Source organism: Pholcus phalangioides, unplaced genomic scaffold (assembly GCF_987345545.1).
Source record: "Pholcus phalangioides strain wild (caught in Gottingen) unplaced genomic scaffold, Ppha-v1.0 ptg000022l_1, whole genome shotgun sequence".
Taxonomy (NCBI): Eukaryota; Metazoa; Arthropoda; class Arachnida; order Araneae; family Pholcidae; genus Pholcus; species Pholcus phalangioides.
The window spans coordinates 35,532,710-35,550,276 of record NW_028301615.1 but is presented as its reverse complement, the minus strand read 5'-3'; the positions used below and the strand labels follow the sequence as shown (position 1 = coordinate 35,550,276).

At 40.3% G+C, this 17,567-nt stretch overlaps 1 protein-coding gene across 1 annotated transcript in view; it reads left to right on the top strand.

The window, feature by feature from the left end:
- Positions 1-17,567, top strand: part of LOC149070260 (uncharacterized) — a 65,457-nt gene that overhangs the window by 21,925 nt on the left and 25,965 nt on the right. The gene's annotated exons all lie outside the window — the stretch shown is intronic.

Genomic DNA, 17,567 nt, shown 5'->3' with positions numbered 1-17,567 from the left:
AGGTCTTTAATGGTAGAACACTACACACACGTGGTACTTTCAGATATGGGAGTAAAAGAGGACAGACACCGCGTGTTGATGTCTATTGTTCGGCTTGTCGAAGGGCACTGACGTCGTGTGTTTTTTTTTTTTGTCACTCTGGCTAATGCATCATGAGATAGGATTTGCACCTGAAACCTCTTTCGGATTTAGATGACGCTGGAATAATTCATCCGCGATCAACGGAGGCCATTTTCTCAATGGCATCGTAAATAACAAAGCAAGAAAATCGAGGATGACCTTTTTTTGCACATGGGAATCATTCATTTCTGGTGACCTTTCACCTATGGACCATGAGTTATTAATACCCCTTCTTCGACAAAGGGACACCAGTATCTTTCATAGTGAGGGGCAATTCCAGGTTTCCAACGTTTCAAGAAGTCGGACAACGCCACGTGTGCTTGTGGTGAGATTGGATCTTTATGGCATTACCTGACATCTTGCCCATATACAAAAAAATTTCATTTTGGTGCTATTCCCGAAAACGGTCGACCGTGTTTCAAAAAAAGAGTTTTGAAGAGCCCTATGGGCCTTGCTCGGGTGCGGTGGATTATATTGTTCCTCGATAACAACTCACACCGCATACATACTAAGAAAACTGAAAGTGCGCGTCTGAGCGTTGGGAGCGATGACTAGTTCGAACCGGCAAGAGCCCCAGTGATTGATCTTGAGAGGAAATATGATCTTCGACCACGTCGGCGTCAAAACAAAAGTAACCGATAAATGGAAAACAGAAGCAAGTTCACCTGCAAGGAGGTGATAAATCCAGTCATTGATAGCAAGGACGAATTAAGTGTGATTTACTCGGCTATCTAGTGAATTGTGCTGATCTCAGTTCACCCGGTGACGATTCCGGTAACGACTTTGCGGCCAAGACGATGATGACTGCGACTAATTCACCGTGATTCGAAATTTTATATTCCAAGATTATCGGCAATCATACGATCAATTGACGATTACTATATTCTTATGGGATGGACGGCTACACACCAGCATCTTATAATCCCGTTTATAATTTTGATTGCCCATTGGCGTTGATTGTTCAGATTTTATTTATTTGTTATATGACTTCAGGGGTTTACGATCAATTTTTATGTAAATTATTTTATTTTGCTGCCTTCGTCTGAGGTGGTCATGTTATGTTGTTTTTAATAAAACTTTCCGGACACACCTATCCTTCGGGAACGCTTCGATATCTCTCTGAGATGGGAAGCGGGGTGTGCCCGGTCTTCAAAGGTCAAAGGTGTCGCAGGGAGTTTTTCTGTAATAGGGTTGCTAATAAATGGAATAGCTTACCACCGGGGGTTGTGAATTCTAACACAATTGACACGTTCGAAAAGGGGTACGATAAACATTGTGGGATAAATCGAGAAGCTATCCATACTTAATTAAAGACGGCCATAATTTTTTTTATAGGCAGTGTATTATTTATTATTAATTATTAATTTTTCTTTCGTGATATATGCTTTTATATTGGGTTGCTGTATTTTGGTGATATTTGTGTGACATCCATATCTTTGTATTGGCACCTCGTTTATCAGCCACCTCGTTGGGCAATTCACTAGTGGTGACCTTTGAGTTTGTATTTAAGTACTTAAGGGGCCGTTCAAGTATTACGTAAGCAAATTTTTAGCCATTTTTGACCCCCCCCCCTTGTCAGCAAAATTTCGTCATCAGCTTTTCCCCTCTGAATCCTAACTCATATTTTCATAAAGGGTGGTTGATGACGTAAGCATTATCCAAACCCCCCTCCCTCCCTTGTCATCAAAAGTCAGCAAATCGGAAACCCCCCTCCCCCACATCAATGATGACGTAATACTTGAACGGCCCCTAAGTAGTGATATTTGTCAAGATTCGGACCCGTTATTTAAATCAGCGTTTCTTAATTTTTTTTATTTTTTTCCCGTGGCCTCCTGTGGACAATGTTTTCGTCTCGAAGTCCTTCCCGCCTTATCTAGAGCAGTGTTTCTCAACCGCCGGGCCCTGCCATCAGTCAAACCGGGCCGTGATTGATTCACTGTTTCATTTATCCCCCATTTATTCCCTATTAATCGTGTGTATGGCAGGGCCTTTCCCTCGCAAAAAGGAAATCAACCGGGTCGCAGGCTTCTAAAGGTTGAGAACCACTGACCTAGAGCACCTTTCACCTTCATACAGGAGCGAGACTTTTCTACTTGGTATATGATACCACACAAAGGTATATGACATCATGGAAAGAATTAAACGTGTGAAGTGGAAATGGGCTGGACATATATATATATTGCAAGAAGACAGGACAACAGATGAACCACAAGTATTCTAGATTGGTACCCCGTCCGTGGTGTTAAACGTTCGAGAAGACGTCCCTCACGCAAGATGGATTGACGAGATCAGGAAAGTGGCAGGGGTCAACTGGATGGCTAAAGCATCAGACATAGCGGAATGGAAATATTTAGAGGAGATCTTCATCCAGCAGTGGATTGAAAATGGTTGTTGTTGATGATGATTGATGACATACTAGAATGAGTGTTCTGAATGTATGCGTGTCCCTAACATATTTATGCTGTCAGAGTTGACCATGTTTCGTGTTCTGGTGGTGCTGCCATCTGTTGTCCACATTTTGAAGTAAAGACGGTAAATGCTTGAATTTTCGTGTTACACAGGGCGTAACTAAACTGATGGTCAGAACTGTAAAGGGGTGACAGAATCAGAAGTGAAAACAAACAACTTTCACCGTACAATGGGAGGTCGGAAAGCAACAGGCGAGCCGCGAGAGGGCACCTTCGTGGTGAAAATGGAAGAACACTGTAAAGACGAATAATAAAGGATAAAGGATCTTTATTACAGAAAACTTTACAACAACAAATGTTTGAATGAGCGACCATTAGCTGCAATATCGGCGACGGATAGCAGCAGAATGGCGATTTCTGGGAAAGGCGACGTTTTATCCACATCAGAGAAGGCGCCTTCTCGCTGCTCGCCGCTTGCTTTCCGGCTCAACAATGTATGGTGAAAGTTGTTTGTTTTAGCGAGTAATAATATCAACTCTTACAGTTCTGACCATCAGTTTAGTTACGCCCAGTGGCGTAAGCAGTGGGGCGAGGTCACAGGGGCTAAGCCGAACAAAAATTAAGAAAAAAAATAATACTCCGGTGGAAAAATTAGAATGCCGAAAGAAAATACCCTTTATTGTGCCCCTCTCCAAAGGACAATCCTGCGTACGCCCCTGGTTACACCCTGTGTGTAAGTATGCCTACTACAACTGACCACCACTGTGTTGTCAACGGGATTCGAACCTAGATGACTGCCCTTCTGCAGCTTTGTCTACTACTAGAAATAGTGGTCCGCAGGAGCGTACACGAGAGAGGGGGGGGGGTGTGGCGTGACCCCGAGGACGAAATACAAAAAAAAATTAAATATTTAAAAGGAAACAAAATATTTGAAGAAGAAATACAGTCGAATCCCGTTATAACGAACTCCAAGAGACCAGAGAAATCACTTGGTAAGAATGAAATTTCTTTATAAAGTAATTAATTCCAGATTTTTACATTGTTCCTATGTAAACTTACACAAATACAACGCCACAACAGGCAAAATGCTCAACGAGGTGGCTGATAAAAAGATGCCCATAAAAATATGGATGTCATATATTTAAAAAAAAAACAGCAACCCAATTAAAAATGCAATTAACATTTATCTAGGGATTAGGAAAGTTTCCGTTGAAACGAGATTTTCGCTATAACGATATTCGTTAAAACGGGAAACTACTGTACTTTTATATCTTGTTCTAATCACATTTTTTGTTAATTTAAATGCTTTTGAAGGTTAGTAACTGCCAAAGGTCTAACTAACCGAAGGTCGATCTTGCGTCAGCTTTCCTCTTGCACTGGTCGTACGCAGGATCATGTCAAAATAATGAGGCCCCGAGCAAGCTAACGTTCTGTGAAGTCTCGTGATTAACCAGAAATTTAATCTTTCAGGTTTAATTTCTAAAAATTAGAGTATCAAATATCGTCTTGTAGAGCCCTGTGCACATTAGGGCTCCCCAAGGATGGCCCATGCGTTGAGATGGCCTTCGTTCCGTGGGCAGTTCAGATGGACCCCTGAAATTAGTCACACTTTTTAACACCGTTTTTCCTTTAAAAGCTTCATTTCTTCACGTCTTATTATTTGTTTCACATCTCTCTGTGACCCCCCCCCCCCCTCAACCTTCTTGCACTTGATTTCCACCCAGGTTCCCTCTAGAATATTCCAGAAGCTCAGTGGGAGGGGGAGGGAGTATGACTCCCGGTTCAGAATCACGGTTCAGCTACTATTCAAAGCTTCTTTCAGTGATTGTGTGATTGTGTTTAATGTCCCGACCTATAGAAAAAATATACATTATTTTACGAGTTGGCTAGCAAATGTAGAGAGAGAGAAAGAGAAAAACCACACAGCTATTGTCCAGAGGGCTGACCGTCCGGTAATATATATATACGAATATAATGAAATAAAAACACGCCAGAACGTATTCTCGCCCACACCCACGTGATACGCTACTCGTTTAAAATGTAGAAAGTTGAATTTTTCACCTATTTTCTCCACCAACGCAACACTTGTACGCATCGCCTAGTATTCAGGTCAAGCCTAGTAATCTTATTCGATACATAGGGAAAAAAAAACCCTGTATAATTCTAGAAAGTTCTTTTCCCTTTCCTTATAATACATACACACAAACAACCAAACATCCTGTTTCGTATATCATCAAATAGGGGACGGAGGAAATATAACCGTTTTGATCACTAGCAGTATTTGGTGGCAACGCGTGACGTAATAATTCTCGTGCTCTGGTCAAGGTGACCATTAAAAAAAACAAAAAACTCATTGCATCACGTGATCGTGGGCACTGGAATAAGGTTCGTAATAACGGTATAAATCAGAAGCTCCGGGGCCCCGCAAAAGTTGTTGCCGTAGAAAAGGGTACCAATATGCACAAAATGATAAGTACCCAGGCTGACCATACTTTTTACATAGAAATATGGGATATTGCCAAAAAAAAGTTCAAAGGCAAGTAAAGTAAAGCTGCCAGTTACAGCCGAAAAAATTGTCAAAAGCACGTAAAGTTGCAATTAAAATACGAAAAAATTGCCAACGACAAGTTGTTCTCTTTGGCAAATATGCTAAATTTGCTATCGGCTTTGTTATTACTGGCTATTTGCACGATATCGCTAACATTGCTGAAAAATCGTCAATCGTGGAAAATGACACAAGTTATGATAATTCACCAAAAAAAAACGAATATGTTGGACAAATATGTGCGGGGTGAATAAACTATATGTCTGGAGTCGAATCCTTTTATGACGAACTCTGAGAGACCGGAGAAATCACTTCGTAATAATGAAATTTCGCTACAAGAGAATTCCAGATTTTTTCATTGAACTCACGTAAACTTATCTGGGAGATTAGAAAAGTTTTCGTTAAAACGAGATTTTTTCACTACAACGGTATCCGTTAGAACGGGAATCGACTGCATATTTAATTATAACTTGAGCCATAATTATCATAACATAATTTAAAATTTATGAAAATTATCTTAACTCTTGAATGAAGAAATTCAACTGTAAGCTTTGTTGAAATGACGGGGGAAAAAACGGGACATTTTATAAAAACAAAAGTTAGGAAGGCCAAAATCTTAAGGATATCGCTTAAATACGGGTCATATGGTCACTCATTGTGGGCGAGACGCCGTATACCTGACCCGCAAATTGAAAAGGTGGGTCAAAAAGAATCAAGTTGTTGTTTTTGAATCGCTAAAGTGCGGAAAAGTTGCCTCCTTTAATAAATAAGAAGAACGACGTAAAAAATAAATTCAAAATCGGTTGACATCTTCCGTTTCGCGCATCCTACTTAAAGTTTATGGAAAAATTGAACTTGTAAAAATTTGGTCAATTTCTGTTATTCAAACACGTTGTGAGACCAGTAAACATTGAAGTATTAATTAGGTTTGTATTTATTTTGCTTTATTATCAGGAACCATAAAACAAGAACATTGTTTTACGGTTCAATAAAACATTGAACCAACTTTTCCGCACGGCAGTGATTCCAAAACAAAAACTTCATTTTTGTCGACCCACCCTATTGTACACCCCCGGTGTATATATCACCCATAATACTTTTATAGAACCCCTTTAGAAAGTGATTTCTTATAAGACACCTACGCAATTATCCTTAGATGGAATATTTGCGTGCGTTGACGCAATACAACATGATAATAACAATAACGATATAAACCAGGAAAAGTTCCGTTATACGGTCTTCAGGTCACGAGTAGGAAAACCGCAGGTTACAGGTTTATTACGACTGGTACTGTCTGTCAGTTAAGTGGGGAAATAAATGATGGGGGGACATAATAACTATAGAGAGGGAAAAGTAGGCCAACGAGAAGGCCATCGGGGCCAAGGAAATTCGAGAGTTTTTGACCGTATGTGTCTGTAGATCTTCATAAATAAATTTCCCACGGAGAAAAGAATAGAAGCATCCTGTTCCAATTTTTGCGAATGTCCAGGGGAAAGTCTCGTTTGTCTTGTTTTCAAGTCCGGGCCGTCAGTACCACGTGATTTCTTTTCTCTTTCCTCTCCGCATCAAGTAAACAGTGACGATGACCCTTTGGAAGAAGTAAGTAAACAGGTCTCATCGTCGTATTGGAGCGTGGGCCGAGGAAAAAGTCGTAATTGAAACTGAAATGATGACTTTCTGTTTTGTTTTACGGCTGTTATGAGACCGGTCATCATCGGAACGTGTCTGATTGGATTTTCGAGGATCTAATCGTACGAGTAGATTTTCTTTTACAAATACAAATACAAATACAAATACAACGCCACAACAGGCAAAATGCCCAACGAGGTGGCTGATAAAAAGATGCCCATAAAAATATGGATGTCATATGTTTCAAAAATACAGCAACCCCATTAAAAATGCAATTAACACAAATTATAAACAATATATACACATGATAAAATATTATACAATGCCCATAAAGAATACTTATGGTTGTCTTATTCTAAGAATGGATAGCTTCTCGATTTACCCCAACATGTTTATCGTATTTCTTTTTAAACGTGTCAATTGTGTTACAATTTACTACCTCCGGGGGTAAGCTATTCCATTTATTAACAACCCTATTAGAGAAAAATTCCCTGCGACACCATAACCTTGCATTGTCCCTCACCAATCGATACTGGTGTCCCCTTGTAAAAGCGGTTGATTGGCGGTGTACTAAAAGTTCATGGTCCATCCTATCCATCCCATTGAAAATTTTGAACACTTCGATCATATCTCCTCGACACCTGCGTTCATCCAATGTAAACATATTCAAAAAATGAAGTCTCTCTTCATAACTCAAGCCCTGTGTGCCAATAAGGACACGCGTAGCTCTTCTCTGCACCCCTTCAATCAAGTCTATGTCCCTCTGTAGGTATGGTCTCCAAAACCTTACCGCATACTCCAGTCCAGGACGAACTAAGCCTCGAAAAAGCGGAAGAATGACTTTAGGAGAACGCGAAGAGACCTTTTTGAAAATGAGACCAAGCATTCTATTCGCTTTTTTGACAACCGCTGAACAATGTTCAGAAAACTTAAGTCGCTCGTCAATGAGAATTCCCAAATCGGTGACTCTAGTTGCATCCGGGATAGTGACACCATTCAACTCGTAAGAGAACCGTGGGTTGTTCGAACCAAAATGAGCGACCATGCACTTATCTACGCTAAACGTCATGCTCCATTCATTTGCCCATGCTGCAATCTTGTCTAAGTTGGTCTGGAGCAACTCCCTATCGCTTTCATTCCCGATTACCCCCATTAGCTTCACATTATCTGCGAATTTGCTAGTAATTCCATCGATACCCTGATCGAGTTTGTCGATAAAAAGTGAAAAAAGTATGGGGCCAAGGACACTTCCCTGAGGAACTCCACTTGTGACGTCTGTCCAACCAGAGAATTCCCCGTTCACCATAACTCGTTGCGACCTATCTCTTAACCACGATTCTATCCAATTCAGCAAGTTGCCCCCTATTCCAATCTCGTGTAAACGCTTCAAGAGTTTGCCATGTTGTACCCGATCGAATGCCTTCTGGAAATCAAGGTAAACAACGTCGACATTTTTGCTCTTACCCAAAGCCTTAGTCACGTAATCATAGAAGCAAAGGAGGTTAGTTACACATGACTTCCCCTTCCTGAACCCATGCTGATTATCCGACAATACATTATTCTCGTCTATCCACTTCACAAACTGCCTTTTGATGATAATTTCCAAAATTTTCGAGAGGGAGCTCGTCAAACTCACTGGACGATAATTAGACACCACTTCTCTACTACCCTTCTTAAATATCGGAACAACGTTAGCCAGTTTCCAATCTCTCGGGACGATACCCTCAGCAACACTACTCCTGTATATCTGTGCGACTGGCCCCAACAATTCATTAGCACCTTCCCTGAGAACCCTGGGATAGATATCATCTGGTCCTGGTGCTTTGCTTGCACATACATTTCTTAGAAGATTTAGGACCTCCACGTCTTCTACTTGAATATCGTTGAGGGTTTTATTACCCGATGCAACACCCGTATATCGAATATCATTATCTCCATTAAAAACCGACGCGAAAAAGTCATTGAAAGCACTACACATGCCTACATTGCTCTCTACCTTAGAGCCTCCTATCGAGAGGGGGCCAACTGTCCCCTTACATCCATTATCGATGTATCGAAAAAATGATTTTGGGTCAGAGCCAATGTTATCTGCCAACCTAGATTGAACTTCCTTTTTACTATCCCTTATCGCTTTCTTCAACAGTCTTCTTTTATCAGTAAACAATGATAGGTCACCACGTCCACTTTTATACTCTCTGAATGCTCTTTTCTTTTCAAGATAAAGGTTCCGCACGCTATCCGTGAACCATAGAGGGTGTGATGTACAAACACGCTTTTTTCGAACAAAGGGTATGACGTCGTGCAAAACAGAGGACAGCTTCGTACTAAATTCTTCCCATTGACTTACCACCCCTACTGATTCCAACCGGTCTTTGAAAACTTCCGCTAACCTTCCTCTCAAAACATCAAAGTTAGTTCTCCGAAAACAAGGAACCAGTCTTTTGTTATCAACCTTACCCGAGGAAAAGTTACAGTGAAATCTGACGATACGATGATCACTGGAAGAAAACTCTTCCCCCACCGAAACATGTTCAACTAGATCCTCAGAACTAGTAAGAACTAAATCCAAAATAGCAGTACCCCTTGTGGCTTCTGATACATGCTGATACAAAAAATTATCTAGCACCAACTTAAGAAAGTCTCTTTCATACTGATTTCCAGATGAAAGGTTCTCCCAATCAATACCCGGGTAATTGAAATCCCCTAGTATGAGAACCCTCTGTCGCTTACACATGTAGGAAATTTCATCATGCATTTTGGCAATGTAGCTTTGATCCCTATTCGGTGGATTGTAACAAACCCCAACAATAAGTTTATGACGTCTTTTGCTCTCAAGTTCAACCCATATGGTTTCAATATCACTTCTCTGCACGTTACACTCTCTAGCCTTCAAACAGGATTTCACGTATATCAACACTCCACCCCCTTTCCTATCAGATCTATTTCTCAAAAAAGTATCGTATCCTGAGATGTGTAAGAAAGATTCATCCCCATCGTTTGCCCAAGATTCTGTAATGGCTATAAGATCCAAGCCCTCCACAACTATCATAGTTTCTAAAAAATCTTTCTTATTACCCAAGCTCCTGGCATTTATTAACACACATTTTAATTTGCCCGGTGATTTAGTGTCAATCGAGAAGCCATCCACGTCAGAGGTGGGTAATTCCCTGTCAGTACTGTTGTGATTATCATTAACTAACCCGCATTCCCGACTACGTGGTCTGGGAGTAAAAAACCTGACCTAAGACTATCGTAAACCTCCCAGACCCCTCTCTTATTTAGATGGATCCCATCCGAACGAAGCCACCTATCGGTAAATGCGGGAAGCTCCAAGAACGTGACCCCAAGTGAGGAGCAAATGTCCTTCAGGCCTATATTAAATTGGTGGATCCTACTCCTATATCCCCTACTACCCCTTGGCAGCACTGGAATCACTGCCACCTCTGAACCCCCCTCCCTAGCGGATAATAGTAAATCCCGGTATTCTGACAGAGACTCACTAATATTCGCTCCTACCTGATTTGTTCCCACCCACAGAATCACCCGCAAGGGCAGCTTTCGGCGATGAAAAATGGCTCGAACGTTGCCAATCTTCCCCCCAGGAAGACAACAGCGCTCGAAACCCCGAAAATCCCTACACACTCGGTTCCCAAGTTCCCTAACCATAGAATCGCCGATGATTAAACCCCTCTACCTCATCCACGACCACCCATTCGCCCTCTAAAATGTCGTTGTTCGTGGAGATTGCTTCTTCATCAACAGGTGGCTCGACGACCAGAGGCTCCGTTATAACCGGGCCCTCTAGCACCCTAACTTTTTCCCGTAAAGCTTCGACCTCGAGTTCCAACCTTTTCCTATACAAGCACCCTTTACAATTGAAACTATCAGCTACTATACCCCTAGACCAGGGAAACCTCCCGTCGCAAGCTCTACACAACACTAGTCGAGGTCGAGGCATACTAACACTATTGCTAAAGCTAGATAATAATAATAATACTTAAAAATAGGAAAATGAGAAACGTTAACTGGAAATTAAAATAATGTAAAATACATTACTATGCAAAATATACGTAAGAGATTATACGAAAAAATTACGTAAAGTAGAATGCTCAGCACTAAATCACGAAGAATAAAATAAATATGTATATAAAGAATACAACACCACCCTCTAAAAAAAAGTATTAAGCTACGAAGTACAATTTATACTTATTAGAATTAGCTAACTATCTCAAAACACTAACACTACAACAATAGGCCCAAATGGAAGGAAAACAAAATTATTGAGAGTACCCGGGAAAAAGTATACACTGTTTGCTAACACTAACGTCCAAAAACCTACGAATTTATATCAAAGAAGCGAGCGAACCTGGCGAAAAAACAACGAAAATGAAATGCGAACGAGAAAAATAAAATTAAGTCGATCGAAAATACACAACGAAAATTAACAAAAAATGAGAGCAATCTTATATATAAATGTGAAAGTATGTATGTATGTATGTATGTATGCTCTTTATACAAATCTACAGTTTTAGACCGATCGTCGCCAGATTTTGCATATATACCAAACAGGTCCGGGATTGAACCGTAGGCTACTTTAAAAATTCGTCAGAGCTGGGCAAATGCCCGAAATGGGCAAAAAAACTGTCGGGCAACAATGGTTTTGGGGGCCTCAACAATCACTTTCGGAACCTTTACTTTGGTTGCCGTGGTTCCCAACAATGCGTTTCAGACGTGAATATATGCCTTTACAATGGTTTGTCACATCTTTAACGCTGCCATCATAACAGTTTATTCCTTTATAATGGTTTGTCACTTTTCCAATCCTCCCAGTAATTAAAAAAACCCGGGAAGCGCCAGATATTTTTGCTTGCATGTATACAGAGTGTTCTGTAAGTGCTAATGTGGCATTTATCTCACCAACCACCCATCGTTGAGGTATAGTTTAAATTTAAAAAGTGCTTAAAAGGAGTTTGAATAATATTCGCTGCAGAAGCTGGACATATGGCGTCACTAACAACAAAGAACAACAACTACGACGATAAAACAGGGAATAAAAATGTGCAACGCCAGCTGATGCACTCAATGCTTGCCTCAAATCATCAGCACTCTACTTCACCAAACACCAACTCTGGCCAAATCGCTACATTGCAATTTACTGCCATTAGTGAGATGGGTTGGAAGTGAAGGTGCTGTCTATCGGTGGTCGCCTCGAGTTTGTTAGGACATCAACACTCTGGCACGAAGATAAAAAATTATCATTATCCACCAACATGCGAGTTCAACTGCAAAATGACTCAGCACTGCTATCATTTTCACATCAGTTGATCAAACTTGGCAATGGAAGAATTCCCGTAGACCCAAGCACTGGACTGATAACGTTCCCAAATGGATTTTGCCAGTTATTATATATATAAACTCAGTTCAAGAACTTGCAGACAAAGTCTTCCCAAACATTCAACAAAATCACCGAAACCATGAGTGGCTTTGTGAGAGTGCGATTCTGGCACCGAAAAATGAGTGTGAACAAGATCAACGGAAAAATTCTAAAAATTATTCCGGGAGACTCCACATCTTACAAATCGGTTAACACTGTCACAGACACAGCGCAGACAGTTCTGTATCCTGCAGAATTTTTGAACTCCTTTGGATATTCCGGGTGTGCCACCACACAATTTGACCCTCAAAGTCGGAGCACCTGTAATGCTTTTAAGAAATTTGGAGACACCGATACTCTGCTATGCCAACAGACTCTGCGTGAAGAAATTGCACAATTGCATCATTGAAGCAACGATTCTAACTGGATGTTACAAAGAAAAAGAAGTCTTCATTCCACGTATCCCACTCATCACCGAAGAAATGCCATTCACTTTCAAGCGGTTACAGTTCCCGATTCGTTTAGCTTTTGCCATGACAATCAACAAAGTGCAAGGCCAGTTGTTAGCAGTGGCAGGTATCAAGCTACTTGAGCCCTCGGACACCTTTTCGTCACCTGTTCGTGTGTTGGTAATAGCAAAAATTTGTACATCTACACACCAGATGGAAAAAGAAAAAATATCGTGTATCCACAAGCGATTGCCTGAAGATTTTAATTAAAATATTTAAATATAAAAGTAATTTTCTCTTACTTGATGCAGAAATTTTTTTGATTAAGAAGTAATTAATAAGCTATACATATATAAATTTTTTACGGGGCGGGCAACGTCGCCGGGTATCAGCTAGTATAATAATAAAAAAAAAAAACCACTTATCTTACAATCCAACGTGCGCTGAAAAAAAGAAAATCACCGCAGAATATGACCCAAAAATAAACAACACGCTAAGTAAAACTCACGAGAACGAAGAAAAACACAAAGAAAGACACAAAATGGCGCACTGCACAAAATGGCGCACTGGCGTGACGGATAATCCTTCGGTAATCACCCGGCAACGGTTTCGGATAAAACTTCTTCTATTCGTCGGTGAGCGGAGCGCGATAATAGCACGTCCGTTCCCAACGACGGCGAAGACGAGAATCCTCCTCGATGTTATACCAAAACTTCATAACTAAAGACCAGGGGTGGCCAACCCACGGCACGCGTGCCACGCCGTGGTATCGGGAGTGGCACGCGAATGCTTTACGAAGATTGAAGATTGAAGAACTTATCTATATTCCATTTTTCAATCAAAGAAATTCTTTCCAACTTTTAAAAATTTATGGTCTTATGAATAATGGTTTTATAGGCTGCCGAACCTACATTTAGTGTGGTAAACACTCTTAAAATGATAACTATGTGATGAAATATTCTATTTAATGCGGTTTTTAATCTCTGGGCATAGTTGCTGGACGGGGCATGTGCACGAGATTCAGGATCGTCCACAAGGGGGGGGGGGGGGACATGCATTGGAAAAAATACTATTACATTGTATATCCATGAATGCTCTGGATGTGGGAGGGGGGGAGCACACTGTGTCCTCAGGTTCCAGTGGCTATGTCAGGGCCACCTTAAGAGTATCGTCCCTGGGCAAGTGAGTTTTCTGAGGCCCTACCTGATTAAGAATCCTTATCTATAAATTTACACGCCTACTCTCGAAAATTTCAACCAGATCTCAGTTTTGCGAGCTCCCCCCCCCTCCCCGCTCCTAAGGTCCCCAGGCCGTGCCGGAATGGGCCCACGTGTTAAGACGGCACTGGTCTATGCCCAACATGGCGTAGGAAAGATGAACTTCTACCGATATACGCTCAAATAATAATCTACAATGCGATAATGAAATTTATAACTGAGAAATAAAAAGAATTTAGAGCTCAAAAAGAGTAACAAAATGAACATTTTTATGAAAATAAGAAGACAGCCGAACGTAATATTGTGCAGGAACGGAGAAAATGCTCGTGTCTCGTGAAAACAGGCCGTATGCTCCGCTCATTAATTTGAAGGGTCTCACGCGTACCAAAAATAATCTTGGTTGTGGCACGGCTTGGGAAAAAGTTACCTACATCACAGGGGGCCACCCCTGTGATGTAGGTTGAGTGTTGTCCTTCAAGGCAAGGATCCCAAAACCTTTTCCGCTCGTGGATACCTTTAGAAATTTCAAATGCCAAAACTACTGAAAAAAACCCACGGAGCCGTGAACTTTAAGGTGTCACGAGACTCCTGAAGTCGATTTTTTTTAACAAGTGCTGTAAAAAATATTTCATTCAATTGCAAATAAAATGAAAATATTTCGTGTCAATCGGTTCATTTTTTCTGTCAAAATAAAACGAACCAATGAATCGCACAGAAGTAAATGCACTGCGATATACTCAAGAGGAAAAAACACTTTCAACGCGATTTTCTCAGATTGCAGTTTTTGAGCTCATCTTTAAGATTAAAAAACATAAATACTGCCCTGAGAAAAATTTGAAAATTTTGCAGAAGTGTTTATTTTCGACATGAGTTAGTAAAATGAGTCTTAGATTTAGCAATTGACTTATGGGAAGTATTTAAAAAAAAATTATGTGCAAAACTTTCGGTGCAGTAGTTTTTTTCAATCTTACAAATGAGCTCAAAAACCGCAATCTGAGAAAATCGCAGTTTTTTCTCGTATACATTCACACTATAATTCAGAGGTCTGAATGGGCTTGTGCCCATCATCAAAAGAGCACCCTGATAGCCAGTTTGGCATACGAATACAGTGCTATTTCATTGCTTGAATGCAATTTGTACAAGGAAAATTGATCAAGTGCTCGCGAGCGCGAAATCGGACAAGAGCAGCGAGTGCTCTAGGGTGCTTTAGGGAGCAACAGATTGAAGATGCCTGCTATAATTCATTACTTCTTCCTTCTATTTTGGGGCACGGTAGCACAGGTAGATAAGATACTCCCCTGAAGTACCAAACGATGTTTAGAGGTGTCGCGAGTTCGATACCCGGTTCGTCCTTGTCAGAAAATTTCTTGACACAGGGGCGCAACAGAAACGGCGACATGGCCACAGAAAAAGATCGCTACCGCAGGGACACTGTTAGTCGAGGGATTACCGCACTAACCTTTCGATGAGTATCGAAAACAAGCCTGCCGTTCGGAATCGGCAATAAATTGTAGGTCCCGGTGTAAAACTAGCCCTCGTGTGCAGAAAGTGATCGTGGTGCAACAAAAATGATCCTTTTATTTTGAGAGAAAAAATGAACCAATTAACGAATTTTTTTTTTTTTGCATTTGATTTGCAATTGAATGAATACTTTTTAATACTCATTTTTGAAATATCGACTTCAAGTGTCGCGAAACTCTTTAATTAGCACATCAGGGTACCGTAGATGAGACTAGCTCATACATTTTTTACGGGTATATAAGAGAGTATATCGGATGATCATTTTGCAAATAATTACCATCAGTGCAGAGTTTCGTCGGCATAATTTTTGCTAAGAGCCCCTTTGGCTTGTTTGGCTTTCTTCATAAGTTCAGAGCAGTGATAAGCGAATGAAAGACGTTTGTTAAGATTACTCCAAAAGATTTGAGTCGGTCGGAAGGAGAAATTATGTTGCCTTGAAATTGATCGATGAGTTCCAATATTTTAGTAAGAGAAATGCGCATGAAAAAATTGCTGAAAATATATAATTTAAGCAATATTTATGAGCCATTTCTCTTCCGGGCAAGAATATCGGAAAAAAATACGTAGGACTTCTACTGCCACCTATTGAATAAAAAACAAAACTATCTGTTATTGTTTATTAAGTAAAGTTAGTTGTTGGTTCAAACCGGTTTGCAACATGAAAACGAAAAAAATGTGTTATAATACCAAAAATTATTCATTTTTATGCTGCACACGGTTGTAAATTTTATGAAAAAATACCTGTTGCTATGGTTTTCGTTTGGCACACAGTCAGTTCTTATAAACACCGAAAACATAATTAACCGGTATTCTAGCACATAAAATTTACGTCGGTATGCAGTATAGAAAACAAATAAAATTCGATATAGTAATTTTTTTTTATTTCATGCTGCATACCGGTTTAAAACCAATAACCAATTTCATTTCGAGAATTATAACCGATAATTATGTTTTTATTTTATAGGTGGCAGCAGTGATGAGACAAGTGAAATTCGTGAATAAATAGTTGCTTTTTTTTTAATTTACTGTATAAAATTTCGAATGAAAAACCATTAGAATACATTCAAATAATACCGATAAAATCAATTGAATTAAGAAAAAAATGTATGCAGGTGTGCATACCATGTATGTGTGCCTATTATACTCCAATAAATTTTCAGAATTCCTCGGGAGATATCAACCAAAATCTATATTCACGCTATATTAAATTTAATTACGTGCTGTGTAAGCCTATTTTATCAGTGACTATCTTAATAAAACACATTATGCATGTATAGGGCTGCTGTATAAGCTAATTTCGAGACCTTGGTTATAACATATACATCGATTATAACACACACTTCTCGGATCGCCAAGGAGGTACGTTACAAGCGAACTCGAATGTATGTCAAATTCTTCGAGAGCTGCGTGAAAGCTGAAGAACTTCGTGTGAAGTTAGTGAGAAGAGCTGCGTGAAAGCTGAAGCAGAGTAATCATCAGTAAATGTGTGTCTCCGTCTAGCCAAAAGCCCTGTATAATTATTATTGTATTGTATTGTGTGTCTTCGTTCAAATCCGTTTAGCAGCTGGACGAATTCAGCTTGAATCTAGATAATCTCCGTAATGGAGTAAGCTTCAGTACTGGAATGTCCTGGGCAGGAACCGCCTACATCATAGAGCGGAGACTCTATACCCCAATCTTTGGTGGATGGACTCTCACGAGCTTTTTCATAGTTCCCTTCATAGTCAGTGTATAATGTAAGGAATGAAATTAGCATAAAATTGATCAAGGCTCCCAGCTCTCCTATACTTATAGTTTTAGAACAGGTGTTCTCAATCTATGGGTCACGATCCAAACTTGGGTCGCCGGAGTTTGGCCGTTCAAATCCAATAGCAATCAGGGATTCTTGAGCTATTGGTCACGACCTAAACTTGATTCGCAGAGCTTCCGAGATGGGACGTACAAACTTATAGCCAGGGATTCTTCAACTATGAGTCACGACCCCAATCTCATTCGCAGGAGCTTCCTGGTTGGGTCGTACAAACTCACAGCTTTAGATTCTTCAGCTATGGGTCCCGACCCAAACTTGATTCACAATGACTTCCGAGATGAGTTGGGCAAATCCGCATACGATCCTGTTATAAATGAACTTAGTGCATCACCGGTTTCACTAATTTCGAAAAACAAACAGTCCTATGGGTCGGGAAGCTGATCCTGTTGTGAATTTTGGGTCACTGCACGGCTGAAAAATGTTAAGAACCAAGGGCGTCGGAAATGTTTCGAAACTGTGGGTGCTCGTCTTTAGTTTTATATCGGAAATTTTAA